Genomic DNA, 5,778 nt, shown 5'->3' with positions numbered 1-5,778 from the left:
TGCGCAAGAAAAGAAGAAAAAATGGACCAACCTGATTTTTGATCTAATAATTGGATCTTTTCGTTCTAGGACTCAATGGCCCGAAGGGATGACCTCAAACATGCTAATTAATAAGAGCAGACAATATTTTAAGTTACGAAATCAGAGCCAAAAACGTACTTTCACTGAATAAACATTCCTTTTTTTCGACATATTCGGATTTCTGCCCCCCAAAATATAGGGTGTAGCCGACATCTGAGAAAAAAGGTCCCAATAGTTTGGTCGGTAGAGCGCTCTTAAGTTTGGACCCCTGAATGTTGATTTTAACTTTCTACGTATTCCACTATATCTCGAGAACTTTTAAAGTGAATTGAAAAATGTTTGCACAAAATTAAAAAATTCGTTTTTCCAACGATAATTCCATGCAATAAATAATTCTAAGTAAATATGTGCCATTTTTTATTTTATTTTATTTAATAATGGTAAAAAAAGTTTTGAGTTGTAAGGTATACAGTTTTTAACAGCATTTTAACAAACACAATTCTACATTGCAAAATACAAAATTTGTGCAAAATCGGTTGTATAGTTCCTGAATAATCGAATTTTAAATATCTGACTTTTTTAACATTCGATTTTTCAGGAATTATTTAACCAATTTTGCTAAAATTTTGTATCGTGCCGTGTAAAATTACATACATTAAAATGATGTAAGAAATTGTAAGCCTTACAATTCAAAATTCTTTCGACTAATATTTGATAAAATAATAAAAAATGTTTGTTAAAATTTATTTTTTGCATGCAATTATCTTTGGATAAACAAATTTTATAATTGTGTGCAGAAGTTTCTTGAGATACAGCGAAATACGCAAAAAGGGAAATTAACATGAAGGGGTGCAAACTTTGGAGCGCTCTCTTGACCAAAATATTGGGACCCCATTTCCCAGATTGCGGCTACCCCCCCCCAGTAATTTGGGGGTCAAAAATCCCAGTCCATCGAAAAAAATGAATGTTTATTCAGAGAAAGTAAGTTTTTGTATCTGATTTCGTAACTTAAAATATCATTTGCACTAATTAATCCCCATATTTCAGGTCACTCTTTCAAACCATTAAATTCGTGTTCTAAAACGTGAAGATCCGATCATTAGATCAAAAGTTAATCGGTATGGTCCTATTTTTATTTTGCGCACTGTCCATTATCACGGAAGCAAACAGAAAGAGTCGTATATTGCTTTCATTTCCAGAGGAGCTTTGAAAGTCTCTTTTACCGAATTTCGGTAATGAATCATGGTAAAAAGAGCACCGGAAGAAATAACTCAGAAAATATCATCGGGAAAAAAAGACTGAAAAAAAAAGAAAAAAAAAAGAAAGAAAAAAAAAAGCCCCTCATTAAAGATTACATAAATTTATTGTCTGACTCAAATCGAGCCATTGATTCCAAATGTTGGCAATTTTTTGGATGGTAATTAGATAGTTTTTAAAAAATTAAATATATGAAGTTTAATTAATATACGAATTTCAGTTTGAATTCGACTGGAATTTTTTTTTGATACTTTATTTATTTGAAACCAATTATATAATATTATTATAAATAACGTACCAATTTACAATAGTTTCCCCAAAATTGATCTTTCGATTAGTCAAAAAGAATTTAACTGAAATGATGAAGTATTTCAATTTATGCAAATTTTTAAAAAAATAATTAGTTGAAAAAGAATTATTTGTATATTATTGTTATATCACAATATAGTGAGTGCAATTATAGAAATTTAGAGCAATTTTGGAATTGTTTAAGAGTTCTAACCATTTTATTAAGAAGTATAAAATGGAGCAATTTTAAATGAATCCTTATAAATTTATTATTTTCATTCGAATAAATGTGTAATTACATTAAAATTTTGCACAAAGTCTAGAATTGAATCGTTTATTAAATTCTTATATTTACTGACGAGATGCTCTTTTTTCTGCAGCCCTTTTTTCCCACCGACTTAGGGTAATAGAGATCATCCCAAAGCATGGACACTAACATGGAGTGTTATTTTTTCGGTTTTAACATCATTTTGCTTGACGATCAAATGAATAGAAAATAGGGAAAATGAAACAGAATAGATAATCTAGTTTTTTAGAAGTTAAAAAGTAATAATAGTATTAATAAAAATATTAAAAAAAACTCACCTCAAGAACGAAATTGATGCTTGCCATTCTGCTTACATCAGCTTATAAGAAGAAAAAAAAGAAGAAAAAAAAGTGAAAACTTCAAAACATTGATCAAGTTTTATGTAGCAACGATATTTCACTTACTTCAGTGACGAAATCAAAATTTTCTCTTTATTGAAGTCAGGTGTATTATCGGCTTTTTATAAAAAGTTCAATTCCAACGATCGAAACATAATTTTATGAATAATATATTACTGTTAATTACAGAAATTAAATAAAAATTGTTAATTAAATAAATACTTTTTTGACATAACAGAATTCAATAACTTATGGTTAACTAACAAATGGGTTTTTGTTTGCTTAAAATTAAACACATTATAATTGCTTTCAACATTTGGTATGCAATCGCCATTGCAAAGAACAAAAATTTCTTCAATTCGAAACACTGCATACATTTTCTTTGATTAATTAGTTTTTGTGTTTTTAATTTAATTTACAAATTATTCAATTTGAAAATGCCGTTTCAAGTTGGGTGTGAGTGCGAAAATATATACTTGAAACTAAATTTATAATATTTTCGTCTGTAATAATAGAAGATAAACAACAGAGGTAATAAACTATAGATATCGGATAGTTATGAAATAGTTATATAAAATAGATACCGGAAGGAGTTCAAAGACTTTGTCTGATAACTAGCAAGAAAACGAAAATAAATAGGCTGCCCCTCCCCTTTTCTGACAATCAAGTTGTCCAATAAAAGTTTGATTAGTTTTATCAATTTTAAATTTAATTCACTTTATACATTTAAAAGTCATTAAAGTATGTTCGATGAGTTACAGCTTTCTTCGAATATAAAATGAAACAAATACTAAACGAAAGTAAAATAGTCGCTTCTTATTCTTATAAGTTCACAAAAATGGAGGAGTAAAAAAAAAAAAAACCAGGAGCATGAATTTTTTTTTTAAATTCAGCTGACACTATTTCTTTTCTTCAACTATTTTCTTAATTTTTTTAAAATTTCATTTTGATATCTTACTTAAAGCGCCTTTTAAACTATTTCGAAACTGAAACGTTAGTTAACATAAAAAAGTAACGTATTTTTTCATTTTTCATCTATTAATTGTATGATTGTATTTAAATAGATGTAGACCTAAAATTATATGGCAGTATAATCCATAGTTTGTTCATCTTATTATCACTGTAAAATAGAAATTCGGAACTGTAAAATATTTTTTTCTGTATTTCTTTTTACTTCAGTAGTTGAAAAGGTTAATATTTTAAAAATTCAAAATGCCTTAGTGCTACCATCTATTGGAATAAAAGTTAACTACTTATTATTACATTCAAAGTTAACATTATTTAATTTTTTACTGAATGACACTTTTGAATGAATGTTCATTTAAGTAAATAAAGTCAAATCAAGCTATAAAATGCATTTAACTCTTTTTCCTAGAATTTTAACAAATATTAAGGTTTAAATGCTTACAATATCGAGACTATCAGCGAATAGTTTTCAAATTATTGTTTCATTAGAGAAAAATGTGTTTCGTTTTTCGATATTTGTGTTTTGTGCTGCCATCTGGTTTTGTATAAATGTTAGAATAAGGAAAATGGCATATTTAAATCTTTAGAAATTATTACATTTTCTAAAAGATTCCTCCTTATATTGGAGAAAATATAAATTAATTTTCAATAAATTATAATTTTGTGTTTTTAAAACTGTCACACTTTATTTAAATTGAGCTCAGAATAATCTTAAACTCTTTTTTTAATATTTAGTACAATAGTTATTAATTTTTTGTGGTAAAGGATTATATTAACTTTTTGTGCAAGGTTTATTCACTTATATACTTGTGAAAGCATTATTAATTTTGATTTGCAAGGAGCCCTAATTTTTTTGAGAAAGTATTATAAATTTTTTCGCAAATTATTTTATTTAGATAAGTGCTAATTAGGCATTCATTTTCATTATTTGCTATTTGAAACAAAAAATTGTAAAAAGACTGTATTACAATTATGTCTTATTTATTTATTATTTATAAAAAAGTTGAGAAAGGTGTTTCATTAGAATAACTAAAAACCCAGAAAATATATCGGTTCATTCTACTTGTCGAGAAACATCTAATTTTTAAAATGGAATAAGCAACATTGCAGTTTTAGCTAAATTTTTAAAGAATTTTATTTTAAGAATAAAATGTTAAAATTTACTTAGAGGATTTCAATTAAACTAATTACTTTTTTAAACAATAATTTAAATAATTTATAATAGGGATTTGAAAACTACTTAAATAATTTCAGCTACATTGCTTCATTTTATTTTAAGAATAAATTGAATTATTTATGAAGAGAATGTAAAAATCTACATAAATGATTTCGGTTACAATAATTTTATATTATTTTAACAGTGATGAATGAATCATATTTTAATGAATGTGATAATAATGAATCATATGATAATGAATCATATTTTATCAATGAATTGTAATAGATATAGCATGAATGTAAAAGCCTTTCAAAATGATTTCAGTGACATTGCTTAATTTTATTTTGAGAAATTACTGACATATTTTTTATAAGAATGTAAAAATCAACAGAAGTGGTTTCGATTGCATTGTTTTAATTTATATCAATAATTAAGAGAAATGAGGTGAATAAATTTTTAATTATAATGGGAATACTTATAATGATTTTTAAAAGTAATTATCCGAAAGTTTTTAAAAGTAATATTAAAGCATTCAAAATAAAATACAATAGCATATAAGAAAATTCTTACGTATTTAATATGAAGATGAGTTTTTTTTATTTATTCGCTCTCAATTTTTTATATCAGTTGACTATTTCAGACCTTTATAACAATTTTTTTGAATGAAGAAATTTTTTTCGGAAAATAAATAATTTAGATGTTAATTGAACAGACTTTTAGACCTTAATTCATTTATGCTGAAATATATTTCTTTGTTCTAGGCAGTTTTTTTTTAATTGTTATCTGAATAACGATATTAAGATTATTTATATGCAACAACCTTTAAAAAGTTCCTTAAAATTTGTATCTGAAAATAAATTTTTATTTATTTAATTTTTGTTTTGCAATCCTAAATTTCATTGCTATGTTTTAATCTCTTTATAATCTTTTTTTTCTCATTGGAATTGCGATTGTTTAAAATTTTGTTTCATAATCACTAGAAAATAATTAAAAAAAAAAACAGCGTTTCTGTTCGACAGTAAAATAATAAAAAACTTATCGTCAAGTACTTAAAAAATAATAAATGACTTTTTTTCATCAAAATCCCCACTTTCTATTTATTTTTCTCAAATTAATGGAATACCACAGGGATCTAATTATTCATCTATCTTAGCTAACTTATTTTTGCATTATTATGAAAAAAATTATACTCTTAGTATTAAATTTGTTTTTAGATATATTGATGACTTAATTATCTTTAATTTCCAAGATTTTACTGTTTTATTGAGTGATATATACCCTGAGGAATTAATCTTACTTCGTAATCATGATGATAATATTAATTTCAATTTTTTGGATTTGGGTATTATGAAAGTTGAAAATATCTGCTTTGTTGATTTATACGATAAAAGAAATGATTTTAATTTTAATATTAATAAACTAGTTACTTGGAATTCTAATGT

This window comes from Parasteatoda tepidariorum, chromosome 9 (genome assembly GCF_043381705.1).
Source record: "Parasteatoda tepidariorum isolate YZ-2023 chromosome 9, CAS_Ptep_4.0, whole genome shotgun sequence".
In the NCBI taxonomy this organism is placed as follows: Eukaryota; Metazoa; Arthropoda; class Arachnida; order Araneae; family Theridiidae; genus Parasteatoda; species Parasteatoda tepidariorum.
The sequence above is the reverse complement of the archived record's forward strand: the minus strand, read 5'-3'. Positions refer to the sequence as shown.